The sequence below is a fragment of the Talpa occidentalis genome, unplaced genomic scaffold (assembly GCF_014898055.3).
Source record: "Talpa occidentalis isolate TD23 unplaced genomic scaffold, MPIMG_talOcc4v2.1, whole genome shotgun sequence".
Taxonomy (NCBI): domain Eukaryota; kingdom Metazoa; phylum Chordata; class Mammalia; order Eulipotyphla; family Talpidae; genus Talpa; species Talpa occidentalis.
The window spans coordinates 147,335,824-147,359,624 of record NW_026555331.1 but is presented as its reverse complement, the minus strand read 5'-3'; the positions used below and the strand labels follow the sequence as shown (position 1 = coordinate 147,359,624).

The following is a 23,801-nucleotide window of genomic DNA, read 5'->3' as shown; positions in this document are numbered from 1 at the left end:
GGGGTTGTTGGTGAATGTTCTTTGGAAATTGGAATTTTTCCTATGAGTAACAAAGCCTGACTTAGAAAGCTAAGTAAAAATAACTTAAAATATGGTAAAAATAACTTAGTTCCACGTTTGTTACCCACAAGCAGTTATTGGGGGACAGTGGTAAACAAGAGAAGCTTGGCCTCTGTCTCCATGGAGCTTCTGAAGGAAAGACAGACGTTCTAACAGGAGGCACAGGCTGGAGGGAAGACAGACAGCTAACCAGTTTCCTCACTAGTCCAGCCCACCTGACAACTTGCTTTGCTCTTTCTCAGTGCTGGGCCCAGAGTCCTTGTTTTGCGTTAATCTGTGTCTCCCAAAAGAGGTTTTGACATCCTAGCACCTAGTACCTCAGAATGTGAACCTGTTGGAAACAGGATCCTTCCAGTGGTAGCCAGCTAAGACAAGGCCACCCTGGAGTAGGAAAGGGCCTTAATCCACATGACTGGTGTCCTTACTGAGGAGAGACAGACACCCGGGAAAAAGACTCCCACCAGTGCCACACAGACATGGGTGGGGGAATCTCTTGAGACCACCAAGGCACAGACTGGGCTGAAGCATCAGCCAGCCAAGGAACCAGGGTGTCTGGAAGAAGCAAAGTAGGATTCTACCCGGAGGGAGCCTGGTACTGATGACAGCCAGATTTCTGACCTCTCTTTTCCAAAGCAAGAAAGAATTCATTTCTGTTATGTTAAGATACCCAGTGTGTGGTACTTGGTGGTGGCAGCCCTAGGAAACAAATACAGCCTTGGGCTTCCCTGGTGGCGCAAGGGGTTAAGCACAGCACTATGAAGTGATCCACAGCCTCTGGGCTGTGTTCAATGCCCAGCCCGCCAGGGAGCTACCCACATGGCACAGCAGACCTCTCTTGACTCACCCACTGCTCCCCTCAGCAGTGTATTTCAATCAGTCTGCCTGTTCTGTTCCCCACTCTGTCTCTGGTGAATCCTCTCACCCCCCTGCACCTCTGGCCTGTACCTCAGTTCTTGTATGCATAAATAAATAAATCTTTAAAAAAAATACAGCCTTCATCTTGCTTCACTCTCTAGCTAAGTCACCTATCTATTTTAATCAAATGTCATTGATTTACCATTTGTTTACAAACTATCTAATTTGGAAAACACAGCTTCACACCTCAACATATACATAACTGTTACCCCCCCTCCACCACACCTTCAATGCCAAGGCCCTGTCACCTTAACTTTGCCCCTTCCTCCCTCACCCCTGCCTGCTGTAACTACTGGATTCTTACAGAACCCAGAGTTATTTCTGCTGTGATTTAGGCTGAGTCATGTCTAAGCTATTGCGGATAATGCTATGAACATAGGGGTTCCTAAATCTTTTCATATTAGTGTTTTCATATTGGATAAATACCTAAAAATGGTAATACAGCATCATATGTTATTTCCATTTTCAGTTTTTAAAGGAATCTCTGTACCTTTTTCCATTGGGACCTGTAAAAAAGTTCTCAATCTAACCTCACATCTGAAGGAACTAGAAAAAGAGCAAATGGAAACAAACCAGTCTTCCCATTGTTTTAAAAACTATCTTTTTGCCGATGATTCCCAAGTTCATACACTAAAGCCGTATGATGTGAAGAGGGAATTTAATTCTATCTGCTTGGCAAAGAAAAAAATCTCACTTCGACCACATTTCCTGTTTCCACAAAGCATCAACCCGGAGAAGACACTTGGGGTGAGGGGAAGCAGATGCAGTGGCCATATGCAAAGAGACAAAGGAGCAAACCCTGGCTTTGAGCTCCCCAAAATTCAGGTACAAGCAAACTTAGAGTTTTTCAAAGGTCATTTCTAAACGTTAATGCTTTGGCCTTCTCTGCTGACCATACAATCTCACCTAAGCTCGGCTGAGACTCAATGACACCTCATCTTGACCTCCTGGCTGGGCTGACCAACCACTGGACACAGCTGCTTGATGTCTCCTGAAGAGCTCAAAAAGAATGTTCAATACTCAAATTTAGATTTTCCTCTCCAGCCAGTTTCTCCCCTGCGTCCAAACTGCTGTAATTCCCCTTATGGAATTCCCTGGAAATAGCCTCATTGCAGACCCTGCTTCACACTGGCCTGCACAGTTCTCCAACTAACAGCACTTGAGTCATGGTTTTCTTGCTCGATATCCTTAAAAACCTCCCCAACGCCCTTGGAAGAAGCCAGATCCTCACCAGGGCACGTATTGGTTCACCACTGGAAATAATCCTATTTTACATTAATAGTTCTGGCTTCCAGCCCATCTTTGTGCACTTTCCCATCTGAATTTTTTGCTACTGGACAGAGTGCACTCTTGGTTGCCTTTTAATTATTGAATTTCTGTTCTTTATCTGCAGCCTCTGACTAGTAACCTTATTACAACAATTGCCCAAGACTCAGAACTGAAGAGTGCACAATAAAAACCCACAATAATGAAAATGCTTAAATTAAATAAAAATCCCCTAACAAGTAGCAGAGCATGCTGGAATGGATTGAATGAGTCACCGACAGTATGATTTATTTTGGAAATTCTATCAGTTAAAGAAAATCCTATTTCGATCTCAACGTTCAATACTCAGGTCTGTCCTAAAACACTCATCACAGAAGCTCTAAGTGAAATAGGCTCATGCAGAGATTATTAACCTATAAATAATGTCCTCATAGTCTGTTAGCATTTATGACTATTGTTTTAAAAAATATTTACTAGGGGCTTTAATGGTTGTTGCATATTTCTTTTTGGCATGTCGTGTATGTTTGTAACAGTGTGAGGGTCATTTCTTATTCAGCTGTGGATCATGGACCAAGATCATGGACAGGAGCCTCCATACTGCTCATTGGCACAGATCTGGGGCGAGGCCTGACCTGTGCAGGTCACATTCTGAACTGAAAGTGTAAGTGTAAGATGGTTAGAAAGTCAACTCCTGGGCCTCCCTGGTGGCACAGTGGTTAAAGACACAGCACTATTAGGCTATCTGCAGCCACTGCAACATGAGTTTGATCCCCATCCAGGGAGCTACCCACATGGCGCGGCAGACCTCTCCTGTCTCACCCGCTGCTCCCCTCGGCAGTGTATTTCATTTGTTTCTCCTGTTCTGCTCCCTACTCTGTCTCTGCTGTATCCTCTCACCGCTTTCCCCCCCACCCCAAACCTCTGGCCTGCACCCCAGCTCTTGTATGCACAAATAAATAAATATTTAAAAAATTAAGTCAACTAATAGTCTTCAAACAATTAAAATAGAAATTCCATATGATCCAGTTTATCCCACTTCTAGGAATTTACCTGAAAAAAAAAACCAAAAATGCTAATTTGAAGAGACATGTGTCTCCCCTGTGTTTATCACAGAATTATTTGCAATATCCAAAGCACGGAAACAACCTGAGCGCTGGCCACGGAGGAGTGGATTAGGACGGTGCAGCACGTGGACACGATGGAGTACTACTCAGCTATTAAAAATATGAAATCCTGCCATTTACATGGGGATGGATCCAGAGGGTGTTATGCTAAGTGAAATAAGCCAGATGGAGAAAGACAAACATTGTATGCTTTCACTCACACATGGCATCGAGAGAAACAAAACAGATGAACTAAATAAAACAAAGGAAATGTTTAGACTCTACGACCAATTAGTGGATACCAGAAAGGAAGGAGAAAGGAGGGTGAATCAGGTAAAGGGGTCAAGTATGTGGAAAGGATGGAATTGGACTTTCAGTGAATGACCGTGGCATATACACCTGTTGATCTGGCCTTGTCTCACCGTCTCTGCCTGTTCCCCATACCTTCCCCATCCTTTTGGCCCGGTAGGAATGTCTGGCTCTCTGCTCTCCCCAAGCTGTGTGGAAGCCCCTGCCTCGGACCCCTCCCTCCAGCCACACCCTCAGCCAAGTACCCAGACAGGGGGTTTTCTGCTGGGAGCCTCCTGCAAGGTGTGCCCAGGTACATGCGCACAGCCTGCCTGTCGTGTTCAGGTTCTCGGGCTCCCCATAACTGCCTGTTTCGTTACTGTTTCTCTCCCCACCCCCAACTCTTAAGGCTTCTCTGCACAGACCTCCCTTTTCTAAAACTCACCATCAATCCAACCAGGCCTGGCTCTTGATATTTTCGAGGCGAGTGCTAGAACTTAGAAGCCCCTCCTCTCTTTTCACAAAGCCTAATTCTGAAGACGAAGCTCTCACCTCAGAGGCCAAGAGAGATTTGATCCCCAAAGGTGACCTCTGCCTCTGAGCTCTACCCCCTTCTCTTCCCGGGGGCAGTAAACCCTGAGGTGCAGACTCACAGGAAGAGAGAGCAGAATGACAAATGATTTAAAGGAGAAAAGGAAAGGATCCTTTTACTACTTCCAAACTGATTAGTCTCAACTCAACCATCTGCTGGCAGGTAAGTACCCCTCTGCAGCACTGCCACACACCTGAAGAGGGGGGTCTGCAGGCCGTGAGCAGGAATGGAACAGGTGATGGGCCACTGGCTGGGTAAGCGGGACAGACAGACAGCGAGGACCTGAAGAGAGAGAGCCCAGAGTGTGCAAAGAGCCTGAAGGGGCAGGTGAGAATGAGCCCCGAGGGTGGGCGCTGGGAATGCAGCTTCCTCTTTGGCTTCTCCAGACCCGGCATGGGTTGGGCATATTTTTAACAAGCAACATCCCCAACCTTGGAGTCAAGTTCAGAGAGAGGCCTGGAGAGCTGGGCTCTGTGGCCAGCCAGGGGAGCCGCAGGGGCGTTGCTAGGGAGCCGGGGGAAGATTAAGCACATTGATTCCCGCCCCCCTTTATTCCCCCCCCCCAGCACTGTGACTTGGGATTGAGTGGGGAGGTTGGGGTGAACAGCCAAGGCTTTTAAAAGTGCCAATACTCGGGCCAGAATAAGGAATAGTGGTTGCTCAAAGAACCTAGGTTCTCCCTCCTCACCTCCCTGCCTTATTTTTCTTCTCCTCTTTCTACTTTCTTGGATGACTCTGCCTGTCAGCCAGGTGATGAACAGCTCTGGTGAAGCACAGGTAGGATGGGAGGCAGGCTCAGGGCTGAGTCCCTCAGAGGCCTGGGGCCTGAGCGAGCTGATGCGCTGACCTTGGGCCCCTGCCTCCCTGCTCCCTGGCGCCCCTTCGGTCCTGCGCCCATCAAATATTTACGGAGTGTCTCTGATGTGCCAGGCGCTCTGCATACAGGGGTGAGCAAACAGGACATGGTCCTGCTCTCAGGGAATTTTACACTGGAAGGACCCAGATGAACTTTCTGGATTAAAGGAATTTGTGAAGATGCTGTACTTAGAATCTAAAACACTTCTTGAAAACAAAAGCCAGGAAGCACAGGTGAGATTAACCCTTTCATGGTTTTCATTGGGGGGAAGTCACCTTCTTTCCAGAAAGTAGGAAATCAAGCAAGACCCTCCTACCATGCGACGTTCCCGTCTTGTACACGCTGAGCTACCAATAAAGGTCACGAAAGCCAACTTGTATGTTTGTGACTTTGGACACGAATATCCTTTCCTCCCTTTTCCCCTGTTCTTCATCCATTCATTCATTCAACAAATATTTGTTGCTCTCTGCCAGGCTCTGCCTTGCACAAAAACCTGAAACATTTATTTCACTGAATACGTGCTTTGTCAGTTGTTCTGTTCTAAGTGGAATCTTTCACAGGAGTTGCTGTTGCTCAAAAGTTGAAAGGCAGAACCATCCAGAGCCAGCTCAAAGATGCACAGCCAGCTGGGAGAAAGCAGGTGACAAAGGGGTGCAGGTAGCAGGACATCCTGCCCTTAACCACACCATCCCCTTGTTGGCTTGAAAAGTATCCAGCCCACTCTTCATGGGAGCACTCTGTCTTTGTGGGAGCACACTCTTTGGGGGAACACTTTCTCTTCGTGGGAGCACTCTGTCTTTGTGGGAGCACTCTCCTTCGTGGGAGCACTCTCTCCATCTCTCTGCCCCAATGGAAAGATGTTTTGGAGAAGGAGTCCTCCCTTCTCCACTGCTTGTCAAGCAACAAAGTTCTTGCCCTGCTTTACCAAGCCCAGGCATTGCATTAAAGGCTGACAATTACCAGATGACTGACTCTCTTGGGCTTGGTGACATATATACTGACGCCTCATGTGTGCCATGCACTGTTCTTGACATGAACAGAAGAGAACAAAACCAAGTCCTTCCCCTGAAGCTTATCAGCTTATCTTCTGGCTGGGATGGTGGTGGGGGAGACAGTTAATAAATAAGCAGATCAACATACAATTTTTTTTTCACCATTGATGATGAATAGAGAAATAAAGCAGAGGTAGGGGACAGAGAGTTGTTCACGGGGGCGGGGGGTTCCTGCTTTATGTATATACTTTATATGTTTGCACCACAGAAGATGATTCTGAGCTGCAACCTGAAGGCCTGGAGGGAAAAAGTACTCCAGGGCAGAAGGAACAGAAGTTACAAAGGCTCCAAGGTATTTGTTATGTTCCAGAAACAGGAAGCAGGTAGAGCTGCGGTGGAGGAGAGGCATCTTCGCTTGCAGACTCCCTGAGACAAGGATTTGGGTGCAAGTGGTTTCTTCTGGAGGTGACCTTGGGAAGTGATATGAGAGAATGGGGAAGTCAAAGAGGGGAGGAAGGAAAGCTAATAAATGGGACATTCATGAGTGGGTTACGACTGTGGGCAACTAAGCTTGGTTGTGCTGGGGACCTCAGAGACTGTGTGGAATGCGCCTCAGCACTGCCCCATTGGGCAGGGAGGAAGGTGGGTCTTTGTCCAACTCCCATCTCATTGGTGAAGTGGCTGCTGCAATCTGCTCCTGCGGGCATAGAATAACCTCCAGGTAGATGCAAGAAGGTCACTGGCAATACGGTGGTGTCTAGAGGGGGGCAAGCCAGGGGCACTGAATGTGTCTGTTGGAGGAGGGAATGGTAGGAGGTGAGGTCAGAGAAGAGGTGCGGACCCTTGTCAAACAAACCTGTGGACCATGATAAGAACTTTGCATTTTATTTTCAGTAAGATGGAAGCATTTGGAATGTTTAAGCAACATGATCTGATTTTCATTTTCAAATAAAAATTATAACTATGGGATCTCTCTGGTGTCCCAAGGGGGTAAGCACAGCACTATGAAGCTATCCGAAGCCACTGCAGCACAAGTTCGATCCCCAGCCGGCCAGAGAGCTACCCACATGGTGCAGCAGACCTCCCCTGTTTTGCCCACTGTTCCCCTCAGCCATGTATTTCAGTCAGTCTGCCTGTTCTGTTCCCCACTCTGTCTCTGGTGAATCCTCTCACCCCACTGCACCTCTGGTCTGTACCCCAGTTCTTGCATGCATAAATAAATCTTTAAAAAATATGACTATGGAGGGAAGAACAGACCATAGGGGAGCGAGGATGGAAGCAGGGAGACCAGTTAGGATGCCTTGGCAATAATGTGGGCAACAGGTGACAGCAGCTTGGCACAGGGTGGTAGTAGCCTACTGGTAAAAGGTAGCTGACCTCTTACAGGTCAGCTCTTCCTTGACTTACGATGGGGTTACATCCTGATAAATCCATCATAAGTTAAAGACATTTTAAGTTGAAAATGTACTTATACACCTAAGCTAACAAATGTCATGCCTTAGGCCAGCCTGCCTGGAACATGCTCAGAACAATTCCATGAGCTACAGCTGGGAAAAATCACCTAACGCAAAGCCTGTATCGTACAAAAGTGTTGAATATTGTAAGAAATGTATTGAAACTAGCATTGAACTGAACTAGACAACAGAATGGATATCTGGATTCTTACCATTTACACACACAGCTGAAAGCATAATGGTGAGGTGGAAAAATTGTCATTCACAACATTGTAAGTTAGGGCCATCTCTATTTTCACAGGAGAACCTACAGAATTTGCCAGTGGGGCATGAGAGACAGAGAAGAGTTAAGATGAACTCTACAGTCTCTGACCTGGGAGAACGAGAGAATAGGTGTTTCTTGAGATGGGTTGGGTTTAGAGAGGAACAGCTTTGGAGTTGCTATAGTTGAAATACCTCCAAGTGGCAGACATCCAATTGGCCTTGTTGATTAGCCATGGATGTGTACATCTGGAACTTAAGTCATGCATCCTTGACCCACAGTGTGGTCGGTCCTCTCCTGGCCAGCCCTCTGCATGTTGTCTTTAAATCTCAGCACTTTCCTCCCCATCCTGACCCTGTTGAACATGTGCAATTTCTTCCTTGTTCTCATAATCTGTCTCTTCCAACTCCTACATTAAAAGATGAACAGGTGATCAGGAAGTGTCCATTGCTTGGAGAATGTCCATTTTACCTCCGAAACTAAGGCAGAAACATTTGCTTATACTGTACTGCAGCTAAATCAGCTATCTCTGATGGCTTTGCTCGATTTCATGCTCACCAAGCAAGCCCCAAGGATGAGGTTTTTCATGTGCCTTGGTATAAAGAAGACAGGTTTTGCAGCAATGAAAATGTTATTCCTCCCCACCCCCGAAAGATATGCTAATGCTAATTTATAAAGTAAATAATTTCTAAAGCTCACTGTCTTAAGACAATGAAAGTTTATTTCTTGCCCACATCACAGTTCACCGTGAGTTAGGCATACTTCCTGGGGGCTCTCTTCCATGTGGTGACTCAAGGATCCAAGTTCCTTTGTGCTTCTCGATTATGAAGTCTTTCACCTCCAGTACATGGGGCATGCTATGGCCAGTTCTGGAAGTGGCTTATATCACCTCTGCCTACATTCCATTGATTAGAACTCAATCACATGGTCCACCCAACTGCAAGTGAGACCGGGTAACACAGTCTCCCCAGGAGCCCAGGCAGAAGAAACAGAATCCCAGGTATCTAGTCTATCTCTGTCCTTCAGTAAACGAATCCAGAGGCTCTCTGGTTTTGTCTTTATTTTCTTGTGACTCTATTCCCAATGCCTGATTGCTCCCAGTGAACCAAAAAGATAAAGATTCTGAATCTGCCAAGTTGAGGACCCACCCATGCTGCTCCCAAAGTGCAGTTCACCAGCGACTGTTCCTGGGCCCCACTGCCCCCCTGACCACCAGCATCCGTGTGCTCTGTTTAATACTTCAGTGAAGTGTAGCCTCAATTTACTGAGTTCTAGCTTGGCTTCCTAATTCCCCAGTAGGCCAGGTTTTACTGCTGTCACATGCTCTCCATGGGGAAGAGAAAAGGTGATTCAAAAAAGAAAAGGGGTTGGGGAAGGGATGAGAAAGTGAAGATAAACACTTGTAAATGAGAGTGAAGAGAAACTGAAGGGGAAAGTCTAGCAGTGAGAGGGGTGGGGGGGCAAACACTGAGAGGGGAGAACCCGGGGAGGTATAAGCAGGCAGGAGAGTGCCGGTGCCTTTAAGAGAAGGAGGCTGCAGCCTGGGAACAGAGGCAGAGCTGTTACTAAGGTGTTCCTGCAGCTCATTGGGCGCTGGAGCCCCTGGGCCTCCACTGGGGGAGCTGAGCCAGCTCTGTGGGTCTTCCACTCGAGGTGCTGGGAGGGTGGGGAAGGATGGAAATGAGAGAAAGCAGAGACACACGAGGGAGGGGGAAGCTGCCGCTGCAGAAACAAGGCTCCCTCGGGAGGACTAGGTTTTTGCCTCCTGAAGTCAATCCAAGCTCCCACTTCTCAGCTGTAGCTTGAAATAAACACATCTGTCCTCCCTGGGAAGACAGGAGCCAGGCTGGTGCCTCCCACCCCTGGGAGCTGCCTGCCTTGGGGCAGGCCAGGGCCTGCCAGGGCGGTACCTGGAGGCTTCTCCTAGCCAGAGTGGAGTGCGGGTGGGGTGGAGGGATCAGGGCTGGGGGGCAACCTGAGGCCACAAAGGATCAAACTGGCCACTCTTTCTGGTTTTCTCCCCTGAGGTGGCCTGACTTTTGCTAGCTAATAGCATTCAGACTGCAGCCTATTAGCGGAGAAGAGGTCAGGCCAGCCAGGGAGGGTGTGATGGGAGGGGGAATAGGACAGGTCACAGAAATTTCCTGCAGGGTAGGGGAGCCCTGACCTCCAGCCTCAGGGCACAGACCACACAATTCATTCTCTGCCATCTGGTGGGGGGGGGGCTTCTCTTGGGGTTTTTTCTCCTGCATTTTCTTCCCCTTGCTGTTCCTTGTTCTGGGCCACACCTGAGATTTCTGGTGGACCTTTTGGCATCTACAGGCCTTGATAAGAAGGCACCCCGAGGCTACAGGCTAGCCAAATGATGAATTCTTTCCTCAGGCACCTTTGGGTACTTCTATTTATCTCAGTGCCACACCCAACCCCATCCATTAAAATGCACAACTTGCTTCACAGCTGGGACAGCAACAGAGGGGGCCAGCGGGCACCCATGGTGCTGTTTTAAAATAATAAAAGTTGACATTGCAAGTCACACAGGGACAAGTCCTCTGTCACATCTGAACAGCGGAGAGGCTAGGATGGAATCTTGTTTCATGCAAGTGTCTCCACGTGGGTCGAGTGCCTTTCCAGGTAGCCCCACTGGCACCGTCATTGCGGTCCTTTTGGTCCTTTCACTGGGGCTAAGGTGAGGTGGTGAGCAGCTGCTATGAGCCCCACTTTCTCTCCTTCCTGCCTCTCTGAGGTTGCTCAGAAACCAAGGTTGCCCGGGCCCACGCAGGACTTCTTGGCTGCTATTCTTACAGATTGTGTCTTCCTTTCAATTTGCACTCTCTTTCGGCCTGTTCTTGCTCCTAGGGGTCCTGGCTCAGTCTTCACTCTGACTGTGCTTATTGTAGTGACTCTCTAGCCTGCTTTCTGGAACATTTGTCATATCAGTCCAAGCTGAGTAAGAGATGTATGGGGTACCCTGCCACCCTAACAGGCTGGGTGTGCAAGGTGGTTGGGTCTTGGGTTTATAATCCAAGCCACTAGGCTTTCTCTATTGAACAACATGCTTTTGCGCCTGGGGGCAGATGCCTCGGTCTCCCACATGTGGGGTTCCCTCCCCAGGGGGCCTCTGCATTCCAGATTCATTCCTTTATCTTGTGATGTCTTGTATATTATTCGCATTTTGGGGGGTATTCTTTTACTTGTAAATCTAATAAGTGAATCTAATTTTTGAGGGAGAAAAAAGTCTTTAGTATAAACTAGATCAGCATAAACTGGCATTAGGAGAATGTGAATTATTATTTCAAGTGGTGAATTTTCTATTTCCTACAAAAAGGAACACCTAGATATTTTCTTCCTAACTCAGAGGTTTGCAGATGCATGGAAACCAGCTCAGGACCTTGTGAGCATGCAGATTCCCAGACCTAGCCCGCAGATTCTGGTTCAGTAGGTCCTGGGCCTGACCAGGGAATCAGCATTTTAATAAGCACTCTCCATGGCACTGATGCCTGTCACAATTTAGGAAAGGACTTAACTACTTGCAGCAGCTGGTCATGCCTTATTAATCTACCCCTTTGCTTTCCCTAGATGGAGAGGACCTCGTTTACCCTGTCTCTTCTCATTCCAAGTAACAAGATTTTGGAGAGCCTTAGGTGAGCAACTTCACCAGCTATCAAACCTGCTAGCACTTCCCTCCTACAGAACACTCGTAAATTGGGTCTAATTATCTACCTTCTAGTTTACGAGATTTTTTTTTTTTTTTTGGAAAAACTTTTCGAGGTTCCTTTTCTTTGGCAAAGGACCCGCAACTCCACAGCAGTCCCCTATGATCCCTGTCAATAACAAACAGTGCTGGGGTTTATCCACTCAGTGCTCTCCCAGGCGAAGATCACACGCTCGGGCTTAGACACAAGTCTGCTTCTGAGACATCTGCTTTAAGAACTGGGGGTTTAGAAACCTGAGCCAGCTCAGTCCGTTTAATTGGAAACTAACAAGATTTTTAAATAGATATGGTAATGTCTTCACAGGCACAGAGATCATCACAAGAAACAGGTGTGACTAGAATAGTAAAAATCAGGAGGGAGGAACTCCCTCTCACCCAAGATTTCATCCGCACCCCAGTCACTGACCTCACATGCCTTTTCTGAGAAGGTTCTGCAGTTTGTTTCTCGCTGCTGAGGCCATTGAGAGCCTGGGTTTTGTCATCTTTGGGATCAACTACGCCCCCACCTTCGAGTCATCCTCCAGTTGGAGTCACACGTCTATGAAGAGGTTCTTTCAAGCTGATAATAAAAACCTGGAGCGGGTCAGGCCGGCTGGTCTCATCCCACCAATCCTGTGTCTCTGTCCTCGTTTGCACATGGAGGCTCATTGTACCCCTATAATTGCACAGAAAAAGAAGAGCACAGAAAGGTAGCAGACACCCCACAAATGCACCCCGTGGGTGTGAGTTAGGGGGGTAGGAAGATGGCAGGGCAGGTTTGAAGTTGTTAGGGAGGCCCACGGACACCTTCTACACACAAACAGCAGCAACAGGTGCCTGCATGGAGCTTGAGCAGCCTGTGTGCATGAGCACAATTCAATCCAAGGCCCATTTGTAGGAGAGACCTAGAGGCTGCAGCAGGGGGACTTGGGCCAAACGGCTTGGGTTTGAGCCCTGCCCCCAACACTGAAGTGGTGGCCTGGGGGTAGTCACTCATCTGCTGGGAGACCCCAGTGGGCTTGTTGGATTCAGCAGGGAGCCAGAACTGCAGTACCAATCAGTCCTGAGGTAGTGGCTTAACATAAACTGGTTTACTTCATGTCTGTAAATAAGTCCACTGGGGAGTTTGATGGGAGGCCTTCCGTGGGGAAACGGAGGGACCGCGGCCCCTTCTCGTGTGTGGTTCTGCTAGGTAGAGATGATGGGGGGGTGAGACCAGTGGGCAAAGGGAGGGTTAATGGCCCAGACCGAAAAGCAATGCAAATCCCCCCATACCTAGAAGCTGGTCTCACGGTGACTCCAACAGCAAGGAGGGCCGGGAATTGGTCTCTGGGTCCAGGAGGAAAAAGAAATGGATCTGCTCTCATGAGAATTTAAAAACAATTCTTTGGATGGGTGCCTGACACAGAGCAAGTGCTCAGAAATGACAGCGACTATCATCCTTTCTGCTAGAGTAGCCTGGGCTCCTTCCGCATCTCCCGACTGGGTTCCAGCCACCGTAGCCTTTCATTTCAGGGTTGTGTGGGAGGTGAAACTGCTCAGGCTTTTACACTGCTGGGCTCTGTGGCTATCACCTGTGGCCTTGAATGCAGCAGGTGCTTGGGAGCATGCGCACTGGACACACATGCCTGATTGTGGACACCTGGAGGGTGGCACGGGCAAGTGTAGTGGGCACACCTGAGCCTGGAGGCCGAGCCTATAAGGTGGCATCCCTCAGCGACAAGACGGCTATGGGGGAGCAGCTCCGAGAGGAAGTGATGGATGTGGGAGGAAGAGACCACGAGGCGCCCTAAAAGAAAGAGTAAAGACTCACTGGGGGCTGGGACACCTCCCACCCTTCTGCCCCCCTGCCTTGCCAGCCCGCGGGCTTGCCCCACGATATTCGGCATAGAAAGAACATGAAAGCCTGAGAAAGCCACTGAGGACTCCGCGACTCACATTTATCCCCATGCCCTCGAACACAGAGAGCCTGCCTTGTGCTTGCTCGGCTTGCAGGGTTCCTGCAGAATTAGCCTGACCTTGGGCTTGTGATGCTTGGGGTTGTCTCTGCAGCATTGGGACCCTTCAGGCATCGAGGCTGACTCCTTCGTTCTATGGACACCAGCGCCAGCATCTCCTCTGCACTCCGTGGTCACTGTCACACCAGCGGGGTGGGGGTAAGGACAGGACCAGGAGAGACGGTGGGGGGTCTGCTCTGTTTCTGGAGACTCACAGAACAGAGCTGCTCCTGCTTCCCCAACATGCTATTCCTGAAAACTCTGGAGACTTTTCAGAATCTTTTGCATGAAGGTCCACAACGTGAAGTTTGTTTCTGTGCAACCATTTAATCATCACTGGGTGAGCAACTTGACCTCTCTTCTCCCTACCCTTAAAAAACCCATAACCATACTCTAATGGCAAAGCGTGGCAGTGGGGAGGGACATGGAGCATTTGAGTGGGGGAGTGTAGGTTTTTCTTTTTCTGTCTTGATAAGATATTTGCAATTCTGACACCTCGGGACAAATGGAATGCTGACATTTGTTTTGTAACGTAGTAGTGAGAATAAAAGTGAAAAATCTATCACGCTTTTGTTAGCATAACGTAATAGGATCAGATAGCTCTGTGCTTGAATCCTAGCCCCGTGCCTTGGCAGCCTTGGGCCTGTGGGTAAGATACGGAATTACTCCCGGCCTCCAGTGTCTCCGTCGAGTAAATGATAATCATAGTGCTTAGATCACAGAGTGGCTTGCACAGGACTGGCAACTGTAAACTCAATCCATGGCAGTTATTTTTGCTATAAGGAGCATCACTGAAAAAAAACACACTTTCTTCTAAGGATGTGCCCCTGCTCCCAACCAGAAGGACCCTGACTGGAATCGTAAAGATTACTCTTCAAAGTCACCTCTGGAGACCACGCTATCTTCTTTTCACATAGAAGAGAGAGGTTTCCCACCTCCCCCTTCAATAACCTCAGTCCTTCCTCTATTTTCATCAAAGGTCAATGCATGGACATTTGCCTCATTGAGATCAGAATGATTATTTTCCAGGCTGCTTTTTCTCAATGTGAGCAAATTTCCAGTAGAGCTAGTTTGTTCCTTCACTCACAAGCCTGAGGGTTTTTTCAACTGCATCCTGTCCTTGGCAAGAAGCCTTGGAGAGTAGCCTGGGACATACCTAGTGGCAGGCCACCTGCTCCTGGGTGGAGGGTGGATCTATTCTGGTCATAGGCTTTGTGATCTGGACAAAGGAATTGAGTCTGTGCCTGTCAAATTGTCAGGCAATACTAAATTTGGAGGGCCAGCTGAATTCTAGCAGAAAATCATGCAAAATAAGGCTTAGCAATTGGGGAAAAATTGGCCCACAGGAAAGACGACTGGATGAAATTGAGTAGGACTACACAGCCATAAAATTCAAACCTTGGGACTGTCACTACCTATGTGACCTGGGAGTACAGGGACCAGTCCCCAGATAGAAGAGCGCTGTGCCGCTGGGAAGGAGCCACCCCTCCATTTAATAAGCATGAGAAAAACAGGTTTCTTGCCCATTTGAAAAGCTACAGTTCTCTTGAAGGTCACTTGCTTTGAACTTGACTAAGCCCCTTCCTGAGCCCCAGTCAGAATTACTTGCACCTACCCTTCTTGTCCCACAGGACCATGATCACCACCCGGTAGCGCTTCCTTCAAGTGCCTCATGGAGTCTGGCTGCCTGATTCCTCGTCTGTATGATCAGCACTTAGGGCCATGTCTTGTGCATCTCTGCATTTCCAAGGCCCTTTATAGTGCTTGGCACACAATTAATGGCCAACATATTTTGCTTGGATAATAATAATTAACATAATGTCATACAGGATTATGTTTCATTTAAAAAAGGAACACTGGCAAAAATTTTCAGGATCAAATAGCCCAGAACTTTGGCCATTAGCCAAGAACTTTGAACAGTCTGGTTACCATAGTCTCACACCAGCACCAACCCCCAGCACATAGCCACAGTTGTTCCTGTATTATTATCATATTTTCTCACCATAGTTGTTGTCTATAGACAGCCCAATTCCATAATATTCTTAAAATTGCAGAAGTGAAAATTGAGCATAATCTTTCAGATCTTTGACTAGTCCAAAATAGGGGCAAAAATATTTTGTCTGGATAGTTCACTTCTGGTAAGAGAAATGGAAGATGCATGAGCTTATTTTAAAAATACATCATGTGACATTCGTAGTCAATTGAAATACTAAGATGTTCTCGTGTGGCTTTCTGCCAAGCTGCATCTGTGAAATTGATCCTGTACCCTAAATGTAGGGCTTTATATATATTTTTTTAATTTCAACTCAAAGTTAAATTCAACCCAAATCACTTTGAATTTGATGCTGTTATGACTACAAGAACATTCCTTCCTGACTTCAGATTGCTGCTGCATTTGATGTGTAGCTTTCCTGTTGTTATCCAGCCTTTTTTTTTTTAATTTTATTTTTAAAGGTTTATTTATTTATGCATACAAGAGCTGGGGTACAGGCCAGAGATGGGGGGGTGAGAAGATCCACCAGAGACAGAGTGGGGAACAGAATAGGCAGACTGACTGAAATACACTGCTGAGGGGAGCAGTGGGCAAGGCAGGAGATTTTTGCCTCGCCATGTGGGTATCTCCCTGGCCACTGGGGATCGAACTCATGCTGCAGAGGCTGCGGATTGCTTCATAGTGCAGTGCTTAACCCCCTGCGCCACGAGGGAGGCCCTGTTATCCATCTCTTTGACAACGATGTTGAAAGGCTTGTAGGACAGAAACTCTAATAATAACCATCCCTTTCCATTTGACCCAGAAATATTCATAAAACTTATAATCAACCACAATCTGAAGACACTCTCCAAAATAAAGCCAGGCACCCCTTCTTTATCTTATCCACAAAGTTTCTTATGGATGATATTGTAAAAAGATCTTCTGAAGTTCACACATATTTTATCTATAGTAGGTCTGAAATTTTCCAGCCAAGTAATCCATTGAAATATAAGTAATGCAGGCTGAGGTGGTAGAGCTTCTGAGCATGCATTCACTGGCCTTGGAGCCCACAATACTCTTTTCTAAATTCTCATGTTCTTCTATCCCCTTTGAAATAAATCTAATTTAGACGATGGCTTGGTATTGATATTGAGGTGATTTGCCGTGACTGGGATTCCATCTCACAGCATCTGTGATCTTATTGATCTCTTCCATGATTCCTTAAAGATTATCCACTGTGACTATGAAATCATAGACTATGAAATCTTCAGTAATCCCAGAAAAAAGTTATTTAGACTAAGAAATGGACATTGTGGTTTTGATAAGCACAGGGGATTGTCCCAGACTCTTAATTGCAAGGGTCTTTAGTCAAAGAGATCAATGATTATTTCTCTGATGTTTGCCCAGTTCAGCAGGATGGGGAAATGTAGCAGGCCTTTGTCATCACAAACATCTTCCACCGTTAAAGAAACACAGCCACCTGGGAAACGCTGCTCATCCTCACCACAGGACTCCTGAACTCTTCCCTAGCGGTTCCCTCGTGGGTCATAAGCACCACTGTCTGATTGCTTGTGCGGGTAGGAGGAAAGAGGGGGAGTAGTGTGGGGAGTTACCTCAGCCAGAAACTTCCCTGCCACGTGCTGCCCTCTCAACACAGAATTTTAGAGGCCAATTCTATCTCGTCTACTCTTTGAGGTCAAGGTCCTCTCTCTGAGATCTCTCTGTGGAGCTGAAGTCCTCACAGAAGGCCTCAGTTTTCTGGCTGAGGCTTCCTCCGCCAGTGCAGGCCTCTTGCTCAGGCCCTAGTCCCATGGGCGAGTTACAGGGACTCCAAGAGCAAAGTAGCTGAGCAGACTTAGGCTCAAGGCTGGGGCCCTATACTGACCACCTTCTTCCTGGACTTGTTTTCAGCCTTGCGGGAAAGATTTCAACACTCAAGCTTTCCATGTCCACCCCCAAACGTGGGTTGCTTCTGACAGCGATCTATTGAGTTTGACACAATGTAGGTCGACCTCAGGGGCCCAGTGTTGACTTCCAGAAGTTAAACACACAGGGGTCTTCTGATTTAGACTTACCTCGGCAGTAATCCCATATTTGGAGAAAGGTGTTGACGGCTTGAAGACAGTTCATCTGTCATGTCTTCTCTGCCCTTCTATAGAGATTTTAAGCTTTACTTAATCTCTCCTGAAAAAAAAAAAAGAAGAAAAGACAAAAAGACACACAAAGGAGAAAGCACCTGTTGGGAATTACCCTCTAGGTTCTTGTAGCCCAAGGACTATTGGTGGAAAAGTTCTAGTGTTCCCAGAGAAATTTCTGGAAAAACATCATCAGAAGAGATTCATCCCAACTAGGCGCAGGTGAATTTGCTTCCCCTGGGAAAGTGGTTTCTGCCCTTTCTTTCTGGCCTCAGAGCCTGAGGGCTCTGAAAGTGGTGGGGTACACAGGCCAAGAAAGTTAGGGGGTGGGCCTCCCCGGTGGCGCAGCGGTTGAGCGCTGGGTTGTGAAGCTGCCCGCAGTCTCTGCAGCGCCGGTTCGATCCCCGGCTGCTCCCCGGCCACCGGAGGAGGGTCCCACATGGCGCGCAGACCTCTCCTGCCGCCCGCTGCTCCCCTCAGCAGTGTACTTCGGTCCTTCTGCCTGCTCTGCTCCCCGCTCTGGCTCTGGTGAATTCTCTCACCCTCCCGCGCTTCTGACTGTACCCAGTGCTTGTATAAATAAATTAAATAAATAAATAAATAAATAAATAAAAATAAATGGCAATGTTGACTATTAAAAAAAAAAAAAGTTAGGGAGTATCAGAGAGTGGCCTGGTCTCCAAGCACTTGCCACCAGAATTGCGAAAGATTAAGTGTCAATATTAAAAGGTGGTGAATGGTCAGGGCACAGGCTCTGTGGTCAGACAGACCTGGGGTTGAGGATCCCCAGCCAGAATCAGCCCCAATTGCCTCCAGGCACAAAACCACCACCTTCTAGAAACTGCTAGTCTCCCGGGGGGTGGGGGTCACACCACACATCCGGTGTTTTTCACTCACTACTTAATTTGTGCCTCTTTCTGTGCCGACACTCTGAGACTGACCTGAACTGTGTTCATCCCTCTCTCTGGCCAGCTTCACCTTTGCCACCCCCAGGACTGCATGGCGATTCGTTTACTATTTTGGGTCTAGCAAACAGTGCTATGATGCACGTCCTTGTACAAATATCTGGCCATGAATAGCGAGGTAGGAAAATTCCCAGGAAGAGAAGAGTTGCCAGCATCTTTGCAAGGTTGGTAGGGCCCAATTGTCCTCTTAGGAGGCTGCACTGATTTATCAACCCACTAAGGGTGTCCAGGAAGGGAGGGCCACGGGCCGGTGGGGGAAGGAACTAAAAACGCCTTTTGTGATTTGACTCTCCAAGAGTTGTCAGTGCTATTTTGCGGGGGAGGGTCCTTGGGCACTGACTCCCCTGAAGATGAGACCACGGTGGTGCTTTCCTCAGAGGGGACAGCTGTCACAGTCGGCTTATTTCTGGCGACTCGGTATTATGCTCCCTGCATTTCCAGGGGATTCTTGGCTTCCCTCAACAATGACCCATTTGTGGCTGAATATTTAGCTGTTCTCTCCATCCTCATGTCTGCTCTGCAACCTATTTTGAGATTTGATAGGTGGCAACTGGGGATGCAAATGCAAAAATTGGACCCTCCGCTCTATTTGGGAAGAATGGAACATGCTTTTCTCTTTTACTATTTCATTTTTTAGAACTTTTATTATGGGACATCGTGGTCATATGAAAGTAGAAAAAAAAGGTGTGATGAACCCCTACCCACCCACCACCGGGCTGCAGTGATCCTGGTTATGGATCTGCGTGCCTGCAAGCCCCCGGCCGCCTACATGACTAGGAAGCAAGTCCCAGGCATCTTATCATTCCATGCATCTTATCATGCTTCAGTGTCTACTTCTAGGAGGGAAGAGCTTTCCAAAAAGACACACTCTCAGCATCATTAAGAAAATACCAAAAGGCCTCCCCTAGTGGCGCAGCGGTTGAGCGCTGGGCTGCGAAGCTGCCCACAGCCTCTGCAGCACCAGTTCGATCCTTGGCCACCGGCGAGGGTCCCACATGGTGCGACAGACCTCTTCTGTCTCGCCCGCTGCTCCCCTCAGCAGTGTACTTCATCAGTCTGCCTGTTCTGCTCCCTGCTCTGGCTCTGGTGAATTCTCTAACCCTCCCGCGCTTCTGATTGTACCCAGTGCTTGTATAAATCAATCAATCAATCAATCAATCAATCTTTAAAAGAAAATACCTAAAATAATTAATTTTTGAATACATCAAGTAATCCAGTTAGTGCTCACATTTTCAATGACCTCATAAAAGGGTATTTGTGTGTTGAAAAAGCTAATGTTCAGGACCGGGAGACATGAGTTCAAGTCTCAGATTCACCCCTCTGTCCCTGTGTGACTTTAAATATTCTGTTTCTTAGAATTTGAGGATGGGAAAAGACTCAAGAATCAAAATACTTTCAGATGATGCTGAGGCAAAAACAACCTGGAAAAGACCTTCCTTTGCAATCATTGAAACTACAGTCAAGTTCTAATTTCTATATAATAACGACCAGATCAATACATGTTGACTAAATTCAATAGAGTTTACAAAACCTGCCTACTCTGAGCCCCAAAAAAAGACAAGTCTGGGCCATGGATCCTTGTTTTTTTCTGTTGGCAGATAAATATTTTCCAAAATGAAGTAGATAGAGGAGCAGTTTTCACCTTAAAGCACATAATTTGAGCTAGTATTGGTTTAAAACCCACAGATACGCCTTAAAAACAACCCCACAGTATTAGGAGACTGGAGCTGGGACTGGGGAGAGATGAAAGAAGGTGTGTGAAAGGTTCTGAAAACCAAGCAATCCCGCTGGGGCTCTGCTATCAATCCCGCTAATGCAGGCCCGCATGAATTCCAAGGGGCCATAAAATTATTATTAGAAAAATAAGGATCTCCAGATGGTCTCAGATCACTTCTAGTGTTTTCCTCCATTGAATGTCTATGAGCAGCAATCAGATTTCTCCTCTAGCAACCAAACAAACAAACCCGTTCTCTATTAGATCTAGAAGACAAGAAGGAAGGAACTAGCCAAATAGACACATGCTGACTGGGAAGAGAAATGATGGCTGAAATTCTAGACTTTTTATAAAAAAAGGTCATTGTCAATACCTTCCTCTTGCTCTGGGGCGGGGCGGGTGGGCACGGGAGGCGACGGAGCTGGCAGTGTAAGGGCTGGGGACATGAATCTGCATTCCTCCTTGTGGTTTGGTGCAAGCAGAATGGGGGTGAGGGGGGGCAGCAGCCAGGACAGCTAAGTCTTCCTGTTCTCAAGGGGCAGGATCCTGCAGCAGAACCTCAGGGCAGGCAGAGCCAGGAGCAGGCACTTCTGTTTTACGAGGACAGCAGTGCTGGGGGCGCAGAAGAGGCTGACAGCCCCTCTCACTTCAGCAGGACACACCTTCCAAGCTTCACCTGCACGCCAGGGCCCCCAGGCATGCGTGGGACAGCTTCTCCCCTGAAGGGAAGAGGACTCCCCCAAGCCCTCGGCTCAAAGAGCCCAGGTGACTGTGACCTGGCACAGAGGGTGGGGCTGGGGGGCGTCACGTGGACACCTGCGGAGGCCTGTGCGGTGGGCGCAGAGCTGCTGCAGAGACGCGGTTAGATGAGGACTCACAACTACCTCGGCCACCAGGCCACCGCCAAGCTGTTTCTTGGCAATTCCCACCAGCTCTCCCGCCCCTCCCGCACTCTGTTTCTCGGTGCAGCACGCACACAACACGTCCTGTTAGTACCCTGGAGATCACAAGACTGTGAGGACACGGGGGACAATGAAGATCCACGACGTGGCGGGGAGAAGACAATCTCTGAGCACAGGGGCAGGTGCAGGTGGCGGCCTCGCCAATGGCCTCCTCCCTCTGGACGCAAGAGAGACCAGTGTGGGAGGGGGTGGTCAGCAGCAGAGTTGGACCATCAACTCTGGGGCAGTTAATTTGTTCATTGTTTCCAGAAAACACAAAAGCTGACCAAGAGCAGAGGGCACAGGCAGAGTTTGTCCCCATTCCCACCTCCATTTCTGTGCCTTTCCAGAAGGGCTATTACGGAAGCAAGGCAGAAGTGGCCTGTCTGCCTGGTTCTGTCCAGGGGTCCTGGCCCCTTCCTTTTGTCCATCCAGGGCTCATTCATCATCTTGGAGGCCTTCCTACTGCACCCCTGGCTACTATGAATGTTGCCCAGGTTGTGCACTGCACAGATGAAGAGGCTGCCATCTACACTATAGTCTGTTTTGCACAAAATGATGCAGAAACCCTGAGAACACACCCCATTCCCTACACTCCAGGAGTCTGTTCATTTCAGCTGCTTTTTCCCATCTCTCAGCTACGTCTTCAGGTGCCCTTTTGGTCTACTTGTGGCACTCAGCAGTGTCAGGGAGGGCAGGGAGGGAGAGAGACGGATTGGGGAGAGGAGAGGAGATATTGGAGGGAGGAAGGGAAAAGAAATTATATCAAACAGGTCCAAATAGAATATTCTGCATATAATCCTTCAAAAGGTTCTCAACAGGGAATCAGCACTTGAAGTTCTGAGAGTTCTAACAAGAAAATCCATTATGTTATGGAGAAGAAAGAAGCCAACCAGCAGCTTAGCTATTGGCAGAACCACTGCACTAATTATTAAGGGAGGAGAGAGGGAGAAATGGAAAGCAGGGTTTCAAGTGTCATCCTGTCAGTGCAGCACTTTAGCTGAGACTGATGCCGGATCAAGTCTGGAGCTGGTGCTGGGGGTTTGATTTTTCAAGCCAAAGCATGTTGACGCTGAAGGAGGAAGACATGAGAAATGGCCAGAGGACGCTTCGAGGCTAGGAGGAGCGCGCTCCTGATGGCTATAGGCTGGCATGTCACTCTGCTGCATGGCCAGCACGGTTGCTGTGATGAATTAAATAACAGCTAGGAAGAAAATATGTCACGATGTTGTTGGTGATGAGCTTCCTTGGGTGGTGGATACAGCTGCATGTTTCTCCTCCCTTCGTCTACCTCCCTGGCCCCTCCCCTTTGCAATTTCCTTGTTTTCACCTATGAAAGTAATTTTCACAGCTAAGAATACTTTTTTTTTTTTTAAAAAAAAGTGCAACTCCTTAGTACAGATAAGGTGGCATATCAAAATGTTCCCTATTTTATACTGTGTATTTTAGCTTCAGAAAAGTCAGTATCAGAGGAACTGGGTTATTCTAGAAGAAAAGGCATATGTCAGGATATGCAATATTCAATAAGATGAATCTGCACTTGGTCTTCAGAATAGCTACGGATAGATTTTATTTTTGCTTACTCCTAATTTTAGTGGAGATGAAACTCAATCCTTCAACATTTGAAAGTTATATTAAAAAGCAGACCCTCTAGAGCTTAGAAACCAAAATCCAAACTTGGAGAACTGGGGTACTTTCTGAAGGCCATTTGTTTTTATGATCATTTGATTCAGAATTAATGAGAACTGCTTTGCATAGACATCGTTTTATATTCTAAAGCAGTACATTTTGGGGATTCTTGCACTCACCTTGTAGATATAATCAAAGTTGATTTTCTTTGGTGTCCCAACCCATTACCTCTCTAATCTATGCACCTCAGAGATAATTATGTTTTAAGGCCCACAATTTCTGCACATTTTTCAGGTTGTGAAAACCACCAATTATGGTGGTAAACATCCATGGAATGAGGAGATGTTGGTAGGACCAAGGAAACCAACTCCAAAATGTCTGCTGGAGGGGAAAGATGCATGGAATAAGGAAAACATCTTTGACTTGATTGAATCCTTAGTTTTATATCTTTTGAGCTCTTTCTTTTTTCTTCTCAAGCAGAGAGAACTCTCCTTATGAACAATTCCCTCAAAAGACAACTGATGACTACGTGTGATATTTTAAAGAGGCCTGGATGTCCTGGGCCTTTAAAACACTGAAGTGATTTGGGATCTCCAAGTACATGAAATCCTTTGAAATCTACCAGGATCTTTATCCTAAATTAAATGATTAGCAGCAGTGTTGAAACAAATCTTCAAACCCAGTAGCTCGGCAAGTGAATGTTCTAGACCATGCATACAAATCACCCAAGATGGCGTTAAAATGCAGGTTTCAACTCAGTGGATCTGAGATTAGAGCATTTCTACCAGCACCCCAGGTCATGTTGATGCTGCTGGTGCCAGGACCACAATAGGGGGCAAGACTTTATAGTGTTCTCTCCTCCTAGGAAGAGAGGAGCTCTGCAAAGGGAAAGAGTATTTTCTACCCCAGATATTCTCCTCTGCCTAATTAAAAATACTGCAAAGCATGATTTGATGACACAGCTGTATG

The 23,801-nt window shown here is 47.4% G+C and overlaps 1 long non-coding RNA gene across 1 annotated transcript; it reads left to right on the top strand.

The window, feature by feature from the left end:
- Nucleotides 1-5,242: 5,242 nt before the first annotated feature.
- LOC129145254 (uncharacterized) lies at nucleotides 5,243-12,092 on the top strand. Its single transcript, XR_008550494.1, has 3 exons — nucleotides 5,243-5,313; nucleotides 11,365-11,429; nucleotides 11,805-12,092. It is a non-coding gene; the product is annotated as an uncharacterized LOC129145254 (long non-coding RNA).
- Nucleotides 12,093-23,801: the final 11,709 nt, after the last annotated feature.